The sequence below is a fragment of the Gracilinanus agilis genome, chromosome 2 (assembly GCF_016433145.1).
Source record: "Gracilinanus agilis isolate LMUSP501 chromosome 2, AgileGrace, whole genome shotgun sequence".
Classification (NCBI taxonomy): Eukaryota; Metazoa; Chordata; class Mammalia; order Didelphimorphia; family Didelphidae; genus Gracilinanus; species Gracilinanus agilis.
In genome coordinates this window covers 37,250,325-37,269,460 of record NC_058131.1, presented here as the reverse complement: position 1 = coordinate 37,269,460, position 19,136 = coordinate 37,250,325, and the positions used below count along the sequence as shown (strand labels likewise).

The window sequence follows — 19,136 nt, the reverse complement described above, 5'->3', positions numbered from 1 at the left end:
CTTTCTAGCATTCTCTCCAATAGTATTGGTGCAGTTCCACAAGCCTGTTTTTCCATTAGTGCAGGATTCTTTTCCTGCCTTCCCAAGGTAACTGTGTCTTCCCTTATCTACTCTGTGTCTGTTCCTTCATAGCCTTTAAAGTCTATCTTCTCTCTATTCTGAAAAAAAATCATAATTCAGTTAATTTTTCTTGGCTTTTTTTGCTGCCTCCAGTCAAGCATCTGCCTCTCCATTTGGGTGATTATTTTTTCGAAGTCAACAATGATCTAGTATCCCCAGAGAAGAGAGATTTCTCTTATATAACGACAATAAGCAGCTGCCTATTACACCCTTAGCATGGGACCCTCCAGAGAGGCTTGGCAGACATGGAAGGAGAGATTATCAAACCAAGAGGTTACAACTTCCCATACATACATCACTTAGCTACTCTGACTATTCTGACTCTCACGTGATACCTGGAACTGACTCTTGGAGGTGAGACCTAGTACCTAAGTCTGTTTTGCAAATTGGTGTCTCAGCAGCCTTGCACAAACCCTGCCTGAGACATGAATATCTCCCTGTCCCCTGCTGTCTCACTCAGGGCTCATAAGTCTCAAGCCTGAAGGTCTACAAGAGAAAGAATGATCTTCCCATCCTACTTCCTCTTGCTTTTCATGCTCTGGGCCCAGGGTAAGATCAGCCATAGATGTTAACAAATGATAACTTGTTGAGATCCACAAGAAGATTCCAAAATTTGAAAACCTAAGATGGGTTGTGGAAGGGTGGGCAAATCCAGTTTCTCCCCATTATCTACAATATAAAATACAAAATCTGCTGTCAACCAAAGCCTCATAACTTAATCTCATTCCATCATCTTACTCTCCCTAATAGCCTCTGAAATCCAATGATATTGGCTTCTTTGCTCTTCTTTTAATAGGAAATTCCATCTCCTGACTCAACAGTCCCTCATATATATTACAGTACATCACTGTGGTACTCTAGACGGGGTCTAATCACTCAGAAAGACATAAACACCAGGAGTTCTAGTCACAAACCTGTTTCATTAAGTTAGATCCATTATTTCAGACTTCAGAAAGTTTTAAGATTCCATCCTCATCCTTCTGTCTATAAGATAACTTCCAAAACAATTTCTCTGTGGATTTGATCCATAAGTAAAGAGTTACTGAGGAGAGAAAGGGGAGAAATTATCCTGAATCATTCTGATCCCCTTTACTAGGGTAAGAAGCCCAACCCCTAGTATCCCTCCCCCTCGGCTGTCCAAATGCCTTGAGGTCAGAGTCCACTCACTTCTGCTTTCTCTCACCCAGAATCCTCTGAATCTAAATAACTTTTCCCTCCTGCCCCAACCCCAGATTTCTCCAAAACCATGACTTACGGGTGGCTGGTTCCTTCAGGGAATTGGTGATGGGAAAGAAGGCTGGTTCCCTTAAACTATTCTAAAGAATAAAACAATGATGGATCTTACATTTTAAGAGGTTCCATAGTAAGCCCCCAAAAGGATCATTAATTAGAGGGAGGTCAGATCATAGGTTGGAGTAAAGTGAAGGATGCCAGTTGCTATCAGATTTTTCTAGACTACAGGTCCTGACCTCTTTCCCCAAGGAAATATTTCCTCCCATGCAATCCCTCCAGCCTTTTGGTTCCATAAAACTCACTAAAACTGAAAGGAGCTTAGGTATAAAGAGAAATAGAAGAAGCGCACAGCTCATAAAAGTCCCAGAAGGAAGGACATCTTCAAGGCATCAAAGTGTCTGGGTCTTGCCCTGAACTGATTCATTCTTCCCTATAACCCCACCCCACAGCCCAGCTGCTTTGCATAAAAAGATCCCCAAAGGGAGGGCCTGAAGATGGAGGCAGATAAACATGGTCAGAGGTCAGAGCAGCCACAGGGGATCAGACACAGCAAAATGGAGGCCCCGTCCCAGCTGCTCTTTGGATTCCTCATGCTTTGGGTCTCAGGTGAGAACATGGGACGCCGCCACATGCAGACGTGCCATTTTCCTGACATGAAAGCATCCAAAGGGACTTAGACTCTTTGGGGGATGAGCCAGTGCAGTCTCAGTGGGGGGATTTCGGTTCAGTCTGGGCCATTGGCAGAGCCAGGCTGGCTGGGGGCTGAGTATCCAAAGGAAGGGAACCTGTGCGCTCCTCATTTCATGTCATTGGTCATTGGTCATCCATTCCTGCTTTCAGGTTCCAGGGGGGAAGTTGTGCTGACCCAGTCTCCAGCCTCAGTGTCTGTGAGCCCAGGAGAGAGAGTCACCATCAGCTGCCAGGCCAGCAAGAGTGTCAAATACAGTGATGGAAAAACCTATCTAAACTGGTTCCAGCAGAAACCTGGACAGTCTCCTCAGCGACTCATTTACAGGGTTTCCAACTTAGACTCAGGAACCCCTGCCAGATTTAGTGGCGCTGGTGCTGACAGGGATTTCACCCTCACAATCAGCAGTGTCAGTGCTGAAGATGGGGCAGATTATTACTGTTTTCAAGGATCTTTTACTCCTCCCACAGTGCTACAGGCCAGAACAAAAACCTCCCCAAGCCTTGGCAGGCTGGGCAGGGAGGCTCAGCTGTCTCCTCTGCTGCCTCGCCTCCAGCAGCTGCTGGGGTGCCTGCTCACATTCAGGCTCTCTGGGGACAACAAGAGAAAAGGAGCTCAGGAGAAAAGTGTGGACTGACAGTTTTGTGTCCTGAGAGCCCCTGCTGCTCCCCAGCCATGAGCACTAAGATAAAGGAAAGACCAAACCCCTCTCTGACTGGCCCACCACAGTATGTGCTGGGCTTGAGATACTCTCACATTTTTATATCATCTCACTCCCCCCACCCCACCCCACTGAGGAAGAAACACAGCAGAAACCAGAGACCTCTAGCCAGAGGTGCCTTCTGTCATTTCTTCTTTGTTTTATGTTTCAAAGTACTGACTCATGGACATAAGAGATCAAAAAATCCAGGCAGCAGCGTAAAGAAATCATTCAATGGACAGAACTTAAATTTCATATCCTGGACCTATTTTCTCTGGCCAGGTTTCTAAATCAGATTTTTAACCTCATTTTTTATCTATTGAAGCCAAGGAGCCATGAAGAGACATCTCTAGAATCTCCTCACAAACCTTTTTCAAAGGGAGCCTTCAATTCCTTCAAAGGAGGGGAGCAGGATATTGCTGCCAGGCAGCTGACCACCCTGCTCTCCTTGGTGAAAGGGTTCCTGGTTAGGATTAGCACGATCCTCCACATCTTCATAATATTTGTGTAAACGAGCTAATTTTTTAAAGTCCAAGCTAAGCTCCTGATTCTTGCCTTTCACTGGGTAAGGGGTGCCTAAGTTCTATATATCCAAGACTTGAGTCCCTTCCCACCAAATTCCAGGTCCACAAGGACCATATAGAATATGTATATCAATAATACACATTATCTAAGCCAATAGTAAATAGAAACAGAGTGTTGATACAGATGTGAATATGCCAAATAACATAAAACTTGAGTAAGCTTTCTTGCTTAGACCGAAATATCTCATTTGAACTAAGAGAGCCTCCCAAATATCACCCCAAAAATTCTAAAAAGTCTCTAGTTTGGGATGCTTAGGAGAAGGACATGGTTGAAGAACTGCCTCACAGAATCCTTCTCTGCCTTTCACTGCCCTCAGGAGAAGCCCTTGGACTCAGGAGGGGCCAGGTACTTCTCTTAATTTACTGACAAGATGACCTCCCTGTCATTTTGATAACTGGACACACTAAAAGGACAGGAACTGGCCTCTCACCTTTTGAGACAAGACAGTTCCTTTTCCCAAAAGATACCAGATTGCCTTGTAATGATCATCAAGAATCATTAATTAATAATAATGTTCTTATACAGTTATGGTTATTTGAAGAATTCTATGGGATTCCTCCCATTTATTTTTCTTTCCTTCACTTTTCACCATCTAACAGAGTTTGAAGTGTTTGCATCTATGTTGGAGGAACACCTCAAGCCAGTGCTGGGTAGTCAGGAGGCTCCTTCCAGCTAGAAAAAGTGAGTTCAGTTTCCCTCTCTTCCCTACCAAGACGAGGTTTAAAGTCACACTGGAACCCACTTCTTTCAGTCTCTTTTTCTCTTCCTCTTGCTAAATATACCATAGCAACGGTCAGACTCAATGCCCTTGAGAGCTCTGTCAAAGGAGACATGATGGAGAGAAAGACACCAGAAGTTACTTGGCCTCTCCCACCACCCACCAGGAAGATCACACCTAATACAGAAATATCTCATTTCCTTTGAGATGGGGTTGCAGAGTTAGTTCATCAAGATCATGCATTAGTAGAGCTGGCCTTGCATTCAGGAAAGCATCTGAAAGTCTCTCATGCTCCCTTTTTTGACAAGATAGAGAAAAGTGATTCAAAAGACCAGAGAGCTCTATAGATTCAGGAATATGACTCAATGCAATCATGAATTATGTCAATTTTCAAAGGAGAGTTCAGTTAGAGGGCCAAGATGCTTGGTCCTCTGATATCTAATGTTTTTATTCAAATATTGTATAATGGTACTTATGACAAACCTAGCAGATTTGCAGATTCTACACAGCTTGAAAGGGAACCAACACACTGGATGACAGTCAGAATCAAAAAAAAAAAATAAAGAATAAAAAATGTGACAGGCTAGAACGCCAGATATAGTCGATGAGATAATTTATTTTACTTGACTATGCATGTTTGTCATAAGGGTTTTATTTATCTTTATTTTCCAAGAGTGGGAATGGAAGTGATAAAAATGGTGAAAGAGAACCAAAAAGAAAAAAAGGAAACAGAGTCACTGAGGTATCATTTTTAATGGGGAGAAGAGAATATAGTAGGAAGGCCAGAAAAGCTGAGATAAGCAAGATAGGTTTGAAACTTACAGGTTGAGTTTATTACATGCATAAAAAGAAAACCAAACTATACATAATAGAAATCTGCAGTTCATGAGCAATCCTATTTTTCCATCTTACTTTATATATTGAAATTCTTTTTTTTCTGGTACCATTTATTTCACTTTATCCCTTTGTAGGTTTCCTGATGATGGTTCATGAAGACCAAGGAACAACTTCATGAATCAAGGAATTGGCCAAAGTGAAATTTCATATCTTATATTTCTTTTCTCCATATATGTTTCTAAAACAAGTTTTTATAATAAATCTTATTTACAGAAAAATTTCAAAATACGGTGATGATCAAAGATTGTGGGAATGAAGATATTAGTAGACAGATTACTTTTGGCAAGGAGGAAGAGTATTTTTACCTCTAAGACTGGTAGATGAGAGGAGGAATCAGGTGAGTAGACAATGAAGATTCATAGAGACATCTAGGAATAGATGTTTGGACACAGAGAGAATGATAATCTCATCAGTCCCAAGAAGGAATGAAAACCCTCTAAGGCTTCTGTTCTGTACAGTTCATATTCATGACTTTCTAAAAATCCCATACAGAAAATCACCTCAGCATCCTGGAGACCTTCCTCTTATTCTAAGCTCCTGAGGACTAGAACTGTAAGATGCTGGCTCTTTGTCTAGGGACTCTCAATCTTGCTATCTGGTCATCCAATCTTTGTTTCTGATGAGAAAAGCCCTTCATCAGGTAATGACAAAACTCTAAACAAGTCATTGCTAGTAGCATGTGAATCTCCTTCCACCCATGATCTTATATCTTCCCATTGCCTTTGGGTCCTCTGCAGCTGAAACTGCATCTAATTAAGGAGTGAACATAGTTCACAGGAAAATCCCTATCCCTGTCCTTGTCATCCCTGAGAATTCACAAGATTATTGCCTCAGAGACCTAAAGATCATTGGTTTGGACCATCCCTCACATCCACAAAAAGGGATATGAGGGTGAGGTGATGAGAAACTTTCTTGGGAGGCTGTTTTAAGCCTCTCTGATGTCTTTCCATTGTAGGGTGTAAATGAGGGTGTGTTCTGCTCACGTATGTCCAGGTAGGTCTGTCTAGATGTGTCTTATGGATCTCACTGTGAATAGATATCTCCAGTCTCTTTGCCAATACTTTTCCAAGTTAACTTCAATTCCTGTCAGGAGAGGAGCTGTATAGTGGGGCCCCAAAGATGATCACTCTGCTCAACATAGAGAAAATATACAGGATTATGTCAGGACTCCCAAATTAACCCCTTGATAATGCCTTTCATTTTTTCCTGAGTTGTCATGTTTCCAAGCCAAAAACTAGCAGCTGAGCATATCCCACCTAATGAAGATGTGCTGTGAGCTTGGCATAACAGCAATCCTTTGCATCATACCCTCTGGGTGAACTATGATACTGCCAAAAAAAACCACTGAATTGGCTCAAACTAACCAGCCTAAACAGTTCCTGATGTTTAGAAAGCTTGTACTTGCAGGAACCACAAGCAGGTCAGGAAGCCATGATTGGAATAGACTCTTTGGTGCTAAGCAAATTCTGCCTTGTTACTAAGCAAAATTTTCCGTTGCTGCTGCTACACTCTGCTTTCTTATTCTTTGAGTTACCACAAATATAAATCCACATGCAATGCAGTCCACAGTAAATTCTGCTCCTGTCAGGTGTTGTATTTTTTGATGGAGTCTAACCCATCATTCTCATTGGCCATAAAAACGACCCTTCATACTTTAACATACATTAAAAAAATATGTACATGTATATGGGGTATGTGTATATATAAGATGGAGGCTTATTCCTGGCTTCTCTTTACTAGGCTACCTAATACATAATCCTTCACCCCTTTGCCTGGACACGAGATATCTTTTTATCCACAGATAATTTATTCAAGTTCGACCCAGAGCTCTATAAAGCCCTTTGGAGAGAATGCCAGGAATTGTCCTGGGGGTTTCAAATCAGAGGTCCTGTTCAAAAAGGAAGGAGATGGCAGTAGGATAGACCATATTGGGAAAGGCCAATGACAGTAGGTCAAGTTCAAGGAGTGGACCATGAAATCTGGGTCATAGATTGGCTATTTTAAGAATAGGCACCTGGATTATATCAAGTTGTGGATCTTAGAGCCTGAAAGTCAAAATCACATGGGAAAGAGACATTATGGGAAAACCAATCCAGCATAACAGGGAAAGGTGAATTAAAGCAAACACTAAGGTTTCCCTTCACCTTTGGTAAATGGCATAGGTGATCAAGGAGGAAAGAGTTAATACAGGGGCTACAGGAAAATAAATAATTTGTAGAAACTGTTTTTGGAGTGGGGAGATAGAATACACATCCAAAAACCACAATTGTGTAGGTAGATGAACGATTCCCTAAATTACTGATATCCTTGGACCTACTGATTCCCACCCACCCCCACTGGCAATAGACCTCAAAGAAGTCAAAGACTGGATTAGTCTCAGTCTCCACATTTATAAAATAAAGACAATCACATCTCAAATAACTGTCCTGCCAATACAATATGGTTATTGTGATCATCTCATAAGAGAATTCACATAAAAGTGTTTGCCACTGACATCAAAGAGCCATCCAAACGCCAGCTGCCATTATGCGCTTAAGATCCTGACCCAGAAGATACAGGGAAAGCTGAGGAAATGGGATTCAAATCAGTTCCCTGTCAAGAAAATCATGGTACTCCCACTCTTTGCCTGGAAGAGAAGACAATACAGGCAACCTGCCCTTAGACAGCTGGTCCTGAATAGCCTCTGAGGAATAGTAGACTTGGAGTGAAGGAATTTTCTCTCCTAGTTTAGGGATTAGGGATCAAAGTGGCTCATGCTTCAACCTTAAGAAAACACCAATTTCCATAGCTGGCATGTATCCTTTGGGAGAGGAAAAAAGTGAGTTGTGTCCTCCTTGCTTAGAATTGCTTGATTTCTCTCTATATATAATTTCAGCTAGTCTGTCTTATCAAGCCATCTCTAAATACAGATTCTCATGCATTTGCTGCTCTTGCCCAGTTCTTAAGCCTACCCTCCTTAAAGCAGCTGGGAGTCTCAGGTTCACAGGAACAGGAAGATAGGTCGTTGGGCCCTTGGGCTTCAATCGTTATGCTGGTTCCAAAAATAGGAGGAAATCTGAAAGGGGTAGATATATCAGTACTGGTGGAACATACATTTTCCAGTGCCACATATAGAATTCCTGCTATGGGAAGCCAGGATCTGGTTGTCCACTCTGGAGAATGTAGATCCATACAAACCACCTCAGGAATATGACTGAAAAGGGGGGTGTAATATAGCTGAATAACTCTACTATATCCATCCAAGGAACAGTCACACACCTGCCTATACTGACTACTTGAAGCCTAATTATATCTGCCTATCTCCTTCAGCTGGAAAGGCAGTGAGGTGAAATCTTTCCAAGGAGGAGGTCATTAAAAGCCTGAGAAGCCTATCTGAGGATTCACATATATTTATATTTGGTGGTGGTAATGATGGTCTTTTATTTTTTAAGAAAGCCAGTTTTTAAGAAAACCATTGACATTGAAGAGTGATGTCTTGCCTTCCTTGTGAATTGGATTTAAATGAGGCAGTTTCACAAAGTCATCAGCCTCACTCTCTCTTCCAAAGTCATCCATCTCCAGTGGCAAGACGAAAGTCTGGAAGACTAGAGGTGACCTGAGATGAAGCAGATGACCTTGGATTCCTTGATGTCCAATGAAGCTCTAAGTGCTCCATAGTGCCCACTTCAGCTTCCTCCATAGCCATTAAAATAAGTTGTTCTCCTCTGTCCCTTCTACCATAGGCAGGCTTTATATGCTTGGAACAGATATGCCCATAACTCAACTACAGGTCCAGGGCCTGTTGCTTACCCTCAACCTGGTTTAGTTCATCTACTAAGACAACATTACGAGGGTATGGCTACTGGGCATGATATAGTTTTGTGGAGGTACAGGTCAGAGTTCAGTAAAAGATGAACATCAAAGGTAGATAATAAGTCCTGAAAAAGGATAAACAAGCCATCACACCAGAGGTTCTAGTCCTCCCTGAACATAACAATAGGAGAGAGATGCCCAGAGTTATTATTTTTCACACAGTTAGGTTCAATTCAGGGGCTCTGGGACATATTTCACACTGGCTTTGTGAATGCTGATGATATTTCCTATTTTCAGGATCAGGTCCTCTCCTGAAGACAGGCTCTAAATGAAGGACCCCTCTTGGAGATTCTTCAGCCCAAAGGGTCAGGGAAATAACTGCTTCCTCCATGGGCACAAGGACAGAACAGTCATGGCTCCCTTGGCCTTGGACCTAGAATCAGACTTAACTCAAGTTTCTCCATAGTATTTTGCCACCACGTGATTCACTTACAAATCTGACAGCTATTGGATAAGTCTTCATCTTATCTCTGAGGAACCATCAGAGCCTCAGGCTGATTATCTCACCTAATTCCAGAAGTTCTCAGTGCTAAGTCAGTTGTCTTGGGTCACTAGGAAGCTCATAGATGCTATTTAACATGGTACCTAGATTGACAACTAGGAAGGATAACTATTATATCCACTTACAAGTAAGAAAATACTTCTTTTTGCAATTTAACATCACCACACATTTTTCTCAAGATTTTAAAATTAAATTTAACAGCATGTTAACCCATTACAAAAAAGACATATATAGTCTTCTTGGGCAAGATCAAGGAGGACCAGGGTAAGCAGATTCCAAGAGTCCTTTTCTCTGATACACTTGACATTTTTTGTCACAGGACAAATACAACATGTCTAAATCACCTTCCAATTGGTAGTCCTGGAAATTGAACATAGCTGTCATGTTATCCCTGAGTCTTCCCTTCCTCATAAGCTATGTATTTAGGGGCAGCTGGGTAGCTCAGTGGATTGAGAGTCAGACCTAGAGACGGGAGGTCCTAGGTTCAAATCTGGCCTCAGCCACTTCCCAGCTGTGTGACCCTGGGCAAGTCACTTGACCCCCCATTGCCCACCCTTACCACTCTTCCACCAAGGAGCCAATACACAGAAGTTAAGGGTTTAAAAGTAAAAAAAAATAAGCTATGTATTTAGTATTTCTTCAAATGAGCTTCAAAAGACATAGACTTCACCAAGATGATTACTTTCCTATAGACATACTCCTTTTTCAATGTCCTTCTTCAAGCAAGAAGCCCACAGCTGAGCACAATACTCCAAATGAGATCAAAGAGAGATTACAGCAAGATGACCATTTCTGGTTGCCACATTAAACTGATGACATGTAAGGAGTTTCAGTCCACTAATTCTCCTATCTCTTTTGCTCCATCTAAGCCACCATCTTCTGAGTGCTTTTGCTGTGTTTCTCTGGCTTTCTTCTCTAGGCACCTCTGCAGTGCCTGTGTACAACTCCCCAAGTCAGGCGCCAGCAAGGCCCTCTCTCCTGGCCAGTGTGCCTGCCTACCCAGAGATTTCAGAGGTCGCTGGAGATTTCACACAGCACATGGGGGAGGGGTCCTGGGATTCCCCTTCTATAACCTCAGACCCAACAGTTCAAGAATTCAAGTTTTTTTCTTGAGCTATCCAGCAGTAGGATACCTCTGTCCTGTCCTGTTGTTAGATTTGGTCCTCTTTCTTCTTGAAGCTCATTGTTTTCTCTCTGTGTGTGGAAAGGTTTTAAGATTTGCTCCATCTAAAGCCACCATCTTCCCAGAATCCCCAAATTCTTTACATTTCTGAAGATTAGGAATATAAAATCCTAGCTCTCTGTCTAGAGACTCTCATTCTTGCTACCTAGTCATATAGCCTTTAATTCAGATGAGTGAGACGTGAACCTCATGACAAACTTCTAATTAGCATTTCATTCCTGATACCATGAGCATCTGCTTCAATTCATGAGCTTACATCTTTCCATTGCCTTTGGTCCCCCTGCAATTGAACTGCATCAAAATAGGGAGTGGGGAAATTAAAAGTACATACTCTGATATGGAAGTCACAGGAACATAAGAGTGAATGCAGAGATCAGACTTGAGGAGGACCATTTCAGCACCCCAATGAAGTCTGTCTAACTCTTTAAGCCTATTGTTGTCTCATCCCAGGATTCACTTTCTAAGTTCCCAAGGTGGTTGTATCTTCCTTCTCCCTCTCTAAGTGTGTACTGTGGAAAATGATTTCAGCCAATCTGAACAAAATGAAAGAGGCAAAGTTCCAAGCCAATAACAGGTTTGAGAGAGACCAATGTCTCTCAGTAAAGCTGGGTCATTAGGCTTCTGCACACCTAAGACCATTAAATGAGGGTTTTTTCCCCTGCTTATATATTCTAAATCTGTGGGTGGTCCAAATATCTTTTCTATCTGTGGATAGTCAAGATATCTTTTCTAGATCAGTTTCTTGATTTGCGGGTGGTCCAGATATCTTTTCTATCTGTGAGTGGTGCTCTTGCTTCTTGAGGAGATGCCTCAACTACTTGAATTGTCATGAGAGATCTGAGGTTGCAACTATTCTTCCCAATGTGTCCTATCTGGCAATGATCCATGATCAAAAGAGCAGCAAAGATCCAAGGCCTCTTACTCATCATTCAAACATGCCTTATATATAGACTTTCTGCTTACTTAATGTCTCATATCCTATTGCAAAAGGCTGGCTTGGAGAAAATAACTGAATATCTGGCAGTAACTTAACTGAGTAATCTCATAATATATTTACTAAAATTCTACTAATTACAAATAAATCATCAACCCTGAATAATAATTTCCTTTAGCTACGTATTGATTGATTGTAACAAGGGGTCAGGAGTTCTCATTCTCTTCAAAACCTTCACTTGTCTTGGATGTAATTTTTTCATTCTTCTTAAACTAATTGATTTCTCAGGTTATTTCTCTTTTCTATTGATTTTTTTTGTCTATATCACAGACATCTGTCTCTTCTTCTAGCTGATTCTTTGCTCAAGCCTGAGAGATCTAGTCTCTTCTGGGAAGACAGAGATGCCTCCCTTGTTTAGCCACAACCAGTCGTCTGCCCAGGCCTTTCCCTGGGACTCCGCAGCTACCCTGAGCAGAGATGAAACTAGAGAGACAATGTAAGTATGAGATAAAACGCTCTGCTAAACCCAGTAGAGAGTCTGGCCTTCATCTGGCCTCTGGAGATGAAGCTGAGAGGCTGGAGGTGGTTCTGGGTCTGTTTTGCATGGGGAGATCTCAGCCCCCTGCACAAGGCTGTCCTGACATATAAATGCATCTCTATCCCCATCTGTCTCATTCTGGGCTCAGAGCTCTCTGCCTGCAGCTCTACAAAAGACACAAGGATGTCCCCATCCCAGCTCCTCTGCCTCCTGCTGCTCTGGGCTCAGGGTAAGACCAGCCACAGGCTAACCCGGGGGGAGGTTCTCCAGGAGGTTCCAGAACTAGAAATAATTTGAGGAGGCAGAAGGAGAAGTTCTCTACAGCCAGTGAGGATGACATGTCAGACTCAGGCACAAAAGAGATGGTCTGAGAGGAGGGAACTCACTGGGAAATTCATAGCACCTGGATGGGGTTCTTTACCTGAATCTTCTTTTTCTCTTTTCTTCTTTCCATCCCAGAGTCCAGGACAGCCATTGTGATGACCCAGACTCCAGCCTCCCTGTCTGTGGCTCAGGGAGAGAAAGTCACCATCAGCTGCAGGGCCAGTGAGGACATTAGGAGTTATTTAGCCTGGTACCAGCAGCCTCCAGGAAAACCTCCCCAAACTCTTATCTATGCTGCTGATCTGCTAGCATCTGGGGTCCCTGCCCGCTTCAGTGGCAGTGGGTCTGAGACAGATTTTACTCTCACAATCAGCAGTGTGGAGGCTGAAGATGTTGGACATTACTACTGTCAGCAGTATGATGAGTTCCCTCTCACACAGTGATAAAGGACTGAACAAAAACCTCCCCAGGCTGTTGAGCCCTTCAGCCCAGGGCAGCAGCTGCTTCCTGCACAGCATCTGACTCAGAGTCATCAGGGAGCCCAGGGGAGGGCTGGGACTGAGAGCCCAGCTGGGGGGGCCACAGAGCCCAGGCTGTCTCCTCTGACAAGCCATTGGGGAGGGCAAAGAGAGAGGAGGAGAACCTTCCCTCCAGCCTCTCTCCAGCAGCCTCAGAATCTCCTCTCACACACCTCAGAGAAGCTGGTCCCTTCCTTCCTGCCTGCTCTGCCTTCTCTCTGCCCCTTCCTGGGGGCTGCTCAGAGGAAGCTTCTCAGGGTTCATTAAGGGAAAGGCCTGGAAGGGCTCCTGGGAAGGGGCTGGCCTGACCCCTCTGAAGGTTTTCCTATAGTCTGCACTGCCTGGCAGGGCCAGGAGAGGATCTTTAGCAAGGTCTTCCTGAGCATCCCATGAGAAAGGACACATGAAAGTGTTTGTAACGGACTCCAGAGAGCCCCAAATGGCAGTTGCCATTATTATGGCCCCCAAACCCTGCCCCAGGGATACAGGGAGACCTGCAGAAATGGGGTGGAAATCTGTTCCTTCCCAAGAGCAGTGGTGTTATTCCTCCTATTTTCCTGGAAGAGAGAACAGGTCAGACCATCTACCCTAAGACAGTTTGTCCTGAGTGGCCTCTGAGAAGGAGACAAGCAGCGAGGAATCTTCTCTGCTAGTTTAGGGAATGTGGATTAAAGTGATCTGTGCTTCAGTCTTACAATAACACCAGTTTCCAGAGCTGACCTGGATCCTTTTGGAGAATAAAGAATCCTCAGAGCTGGTCCCCCATTGCCTAGAAATTCCCCATTTCTGTGCATTTCAGTATATTTCAGCTAGTGTGTCTGGTCAATCCACCTGAAACTCAGATTCTTCCTCCTTGCTTGGAGCCCAGCGGCTCCTGCCCAATGTCCTCGGGTTCAGCCCTTCTTAGAGCTGCCTTGACCTGAGGTTGGCAGGAACAGCAAGCAGAGTCATTGTGCCATCAGGTCGTAATCCCTGTGCTGTGAATTAAGTATCTAAATGATACTAGTGTGGAATTGGGGATTTTAGATGGTTAAGGAATGATTGTTAGGACCAGTGATCAGAAGTATCTCAGGGTCTGGGAAGGCAACAGGATAAAGCTTAGAGGAATACCAAGATCTATTAAAACAGGGTGTATTTAAGGCAAGGGAAGGGAATTGGGATGCTCTAACTAAAGATTATAAATAAACCTCCCACCAATCCAGTTGTTATCTTCTGCCAGTGGCCATCTGCACTCTCAGTGACCTCTACCTAAAAGTCCCACAATAACTACCGTCACTACCAAATTTCCCCCTTTGGATGGTCAATAGAGCTGAAGGAGAACAGGAAGAGGACTAAAAGGAAAAGGTCTCACAGAGAGATGGCTTTGGAGGTCTTCGGCAGCTCGCTTGGGATAGCAGCATCCGGACGGACGTGCGGGAACAAGCAGGTGGATCAGGTCAGCCACACGGGAGGGAGAAGAGTCAAACCCGGGAGATCCAGCCAAGGAGTTCAGACACACTCAACCTCTCCAGCTTCCAGCTGTTCCCAGAAGCAGCTCCGTCACTCCCCAGAATTCTGGAACCTTCCTGCGTCTACCTTTTCGGCGGCTCCAGCTCGGGATCTTTCCTTTCCTTATAACTGCATGTTGGGGGATGGAGACACCCTGGCGAGAGGGGCGTGGCCAGAGACTCCAGGGCCAAGAGGGGTGTGGCCAAGAGGGGCGGGGCTAGGAGGGCAGGGTTCCGCCTACTTCCTTCCGCTTGTGCCTTTCCAGTAGGTGCCTTTGCCCTCCCGCCTCTGCGGGCCCTCAGAAGACTGGCCAGGCTCACATTTGCTTTCTGCCAGCATGAAGGGAGAAGAGAATATCTCTGCCGCCCCCAGACTGGGCCCAGGCCTTGGGCTCCCGGCTCCGGTTCCCTTTAGGGATTCCCAGCCTCAGCTGTGCCAGAAGTTCCCAGGCTCCCTCCCCCGCTCCTAGGGAGACCCCAGCACCCCTTCATCCTGTTTCCCCAGCATCAGCCGCCCCCAGGAACACTTGAGCCTCTCCAGGGTCCCTGCCCTCGCTCTGTAGGACTGTGTGCCTTGCCAGCCCCTCCCTGGGCTCCCCTTCCCCCTGCTTCCCTGCTCCCACTTCTGGCAGAGCCCTCAGGCCCCTTCCCTGCCAGGGGGGTTTGGGCTCTGCCTGGGCCCCTCCCATGGGGGATCCCAAGCCCTGCTGCCTCTTGGGGGTCTGGGAGGATGGGAGAAGGGAGGGGGCACATGAGGAGGCATAGAGGAGGGGGCTCAGCGGCCCTTCACACCCTCTTCTCCTCCCAAGCTGCCCCTCTGCTGACAGCAGGCTCTCCCCTGAGGGCAGGCCCTGGGTGCCTCCTGGGGCCCCTCACCCTGAGGAGAGCCGTGAGGGCAGTCTCAGGCTGGGAAGAGAAGGGAACACCCCAGCCCCTCTGGGTCCCTTCTCCCTCCCCAGCTCAGGCTGCAGAGGCCCAGGGCCTGACCCAGGAAGAATAGGGCTGAGCCAGATCCCGAGCTGGGAGGGAGATCGGGGCAGCTTCTTCTCAGGCCCCCCAAGAACGATTGGCCTAGAGAGGAAGTCCAAAGGCACTGAGGAAGATGGGCTTTTCTACACTGGGGAAAGAGTAGAGGTAGGGCCCGTGTGGGGGGGCTTCAGGCCAGCTCCTGCTGCTCAGGAGGGCAGAGGAGTCAGATGTTCCCTGGGCCAAGGGGGGTCTTGTTGGGAAGAGCTTTGGCTGGAGCTCCATTCAGGGGACCATAAAGTGGGGGAAGGTGGAGGCAGGAGCCTGAGTGGGGTGACGAGGCTGGGAAAAAATGGAAGAGCTTCCCCAGAGGGACTCACTGGGGCTACTTTGCTGCCTCTACAGGGAGCCTGGAGTCCCCTGGATGGCCTATGAGAGGGACAGACTCCCAGGCCAGATAAGCGCATTCCAGCCCTAGATGGGAGCCCCATCAGCCAGGGAGGCCCTTCTCTGGCTCTGACACAAGTTGGGCTGTGAAGCTTCTCCCTCCTTCCTGCTGGGCCCTTTCTGTGCCCACATCCCAGGCAGGAGGAACAGCCCTTCCTGGCTCTCTTCTGGGCTTTGGGAGGGCTTCCTGGGCCTGGGGGGCAGCTCAGAGCCCCCAGGCTGCCTCCCAAATTGGATTCTCCCCATCACAAGGGAGGCCGAGGATGAGCATTGACTCCTTCTTCCTCCCTCTCTGGGGATCGTATCTTGGCTCCCTCCTTGCCTGTGACACTCAGCTCCTCCTCCTCTGCTGCTTCTCACCTGTTCCCTTTTTGAGTCTAGGCTGGAGCAGAGCCAGATGGTGTCCCCTGCTCTGTGGCGTCCCCAGAGAAGACATTGTCCTCTGGTGCTGCTCCCTGGCTTCTGCCTCATGTCCTCCAGGCTTCCCGGGTCCCTCCGGTTCCTTCCTCTCTCCCCCTTCTTAGCCCAAGTAAGCCAGCCTGGAGGAACAGCCTGGCATGAGCACAAAGGAAGGGAGAAGCCATTGGCCGCCCCCCGCCACAGCCTAACCCAGGAGACCCCTCAGCAGCCATATCCAAACCAGCTCTGTGCTGACGGGATGGAGGGAGGCACTGTGGGAGGGAAGCTCTTGGGGTTCTGGGAGATCTTTGCTTCCCGAGGGGAGGATTCAGCTAATACTCGAAGGGAGCTCCGAGGCCAGAGGCAGGAGGGAGAAGCTTCCCTGCAGGGAGACAGACAGCCCTGGAAAGGCCCAGAATCAGAGCAGGGTAGGTCTTGGACAAGGCTCAGCCAGGAGGCCAGTGTCCCTGGGTCAGAAAAGGAGGAGGGAGATGTGAGGGGAGAGGAAGGGGCTGGAAGATCAGCAGATACCAGTAGAACCTGTGGTAGGAATGGTCAGGGTTCTTTCCTGGGAGAGCCAGACTCAGACAGCTGGAGAGGCCCCCAGAGAGCCCTCCTGTTGCCTTTGTATCCACTGCAGAGTGTGACCCCCCCCCACTGGCCTTCTGTTGCTGAGCCCCCCGACCCTGTCTGTGTATTGCCTCCCTCTCCCACTAGTCTGTGAGCCCCTAGAAGACTGTCTTTTGCCTCTTAGAGAATCCCCAGAAGTGAAGAACAGGTGCTGAATGTAGAGGGAATGTAAATGAAAGTTTCTGGTCCTTAAGATGCCATGGGTGTGTCTTTGTCTTCTCTGTATATACCTCCTTTTCTCCTCTGTGGTCCTACAGGCCAACACAAGAAGCATCCTCTTAGAGCAGATGTGACACCACAGGATTCTTCCCATGATCCCCTTTGTCTTCTACTTTAGCCCTCCAGGGCTTCCTCCTTCCTCCCTTTCTCCTTGTCTGTAGTTTTTAAAGGAAGCTTATTTCTGCTCTCTCTGATGTTCTGCTGCTGCTACTGTTATCTTCAGTTATTCACTCCTTCTACATTTCTACTGCTCAGGGTATTCAAGAAGCAAATGATCTCTTCCCTTCAGTGTCTCTTCCTAAAAATACTGCAGATTCCTCTTCATTAGTGAGCATCTACTGTTCTGTCCAACATTGTGAAGCTCACATTTGCTGTTGTTGGGAGTGAAATTTAATGAAACGGTAAACTGAGGCACCTCTTGAAGGAAGACAAGCTGGGGAATGCTACCTGTCAGTGAAAGGGGCAGGGGTTTGCCTCTGTTAGTGCTCGAAACCCTAAGCAGAAGGCTATATATCTTTGATAGGTTTGGGGGAGCACAGAACAAAGAATAGACAGGGTAAGTGATGTCTATCATAGGATGGAAGGTCACCATTGGTTATAGAGGTGGGGTATGTTGAGAGGAAGATTATGTAGTATTAGTTGCATATAGTTTATATGGATCTAGCAGGAAGGACTGGAGCATTCCAAGATGGAATGAAGGAGCAGGAAGTGGCTTGTGCTCTGAGAGGGACTCCATTAGTGGTTGGCACAAACTGATGTTAGCCCTGGGAAATCGCTGACCTGCATCCTGATTCCCTGGGATCCTGGGTGGTGGTGGCTTTCAGCAAGTAGACAAGACCTGCAGAGCTGCACCAAGAGGAGGAGGAGTTTGGGATCTGGTGGACAACATCTCAAGCACACTCTCTCTACTTGGATACCTTGGACCACCTTGGCTTTTGGCATCCTGTGATCATCTGTGGATTACCGTGAAAACCCCAAAGCCACCCTCAGACCCATTAGCTGTGCTGGTCAAACCTGGCTGGAACCAGGTTTGAAGCAGCCTCCCAGAGACTCCAGTGCTGTTCCTTTGGGCCCTGCCTGCTTAGGTCACTAAGATTAGAGAAGTCAAGTCCTCTCCTTGCCCTGTGGTTTTGCCCTTTAGGTTTTAGTGTAGAATCCCCTATCCCACCTTTATTTAGTTAAACATAATTAAAACTGTTAAAACCTTTTACCTTGCCTGCTGGTTTCAAAGACTCTGGCCTAGTGGTGAGCGGGTAACAGTTGGCCAACAGCCATTCTTGACAGCAGCAGCTTAGCTGTGTACTCTGGTCTCCCTATCCTGGTCCTATCTCTCCATCAACCCAGTGTGTGTACCCACAACCATTTAGATTATATTTTAACATCCCTGGTGCCCTATCTTTTTTACAGGTAATCAGGGACACTGTGACTGACTGGAATAATCAATAATGAGGGGCCAGCAATGCCCTAGCCTTCCTCCTCTCCTCAGACTAAAAAGAGATTCTTGTGTGAGTTCAATGCAAGGTCAGGGCCCTGACTTTGGGCAGCAAACCAGACATCTCTGATAAGGGGTGGTGGTGTAGAAAGACTAGACCTGACTCCCTGGGGCTCACCTGAATCTTCCAAGGTCAGCTAATGCCTTGAAATGAGGCTAGAGCAGTGATGAAGTGCCCAAGACCTGGATTCTACACTTCACTCATTACAGGCTGTCTGAATGTGGAGCTGAGTCAGGAGACAGAGAGCCAAGACTCAGGTAGTTACCAGACAAAAGCAGTTAATGATTCAGTTTGCTCGGCTGGGCTGACAGAGATCAAGAGATCAGGAAAGCTCAGAGACAAACCCCCAGCCCAGAGTTTCGGGGGGGGGGGGTACCAAAACCCTCTCTGCTTCGCTCGCCTGATTTTTACATTCTCCAGCTCCTCCCTCTGTGACTCAGGCTCTGGCACATTTATGACTCTCACACTGATGTTGGCTTCACTGGGACATAGAAACAGAGCTACAGACATGTGACTGACAGTTACATCCCACCACTGGGGCCCTTGGGATCAAAGCTTCAATGGAGGCCCCCTACATATTTCACTTCACACAATAGAAACTCCTTGGCTTCCTTCTACAGCATCCTAGAGCTGCTTTTCTCAAACTTCCATTGGGCTCTTTAAAACTCAGCTTCAAGTTGTAATATATAGAATTTAGACATTA

At 46.3% G+C, this 19,136-nt stretch overlaps 1 protein-coding gene across 1 annotated transcript in view; it reads left to right on the top strand.

The window, feature by feature from the left end:
• The window catches only part of LOC123233181 (zinc finger protein 208-like), a 347,813-nt gene that overhangs the window by 243,281 nt on the left and 85,396 nt on the right, over nt 1-19,136 (top strand). The window lies entirely within an intron of this gene.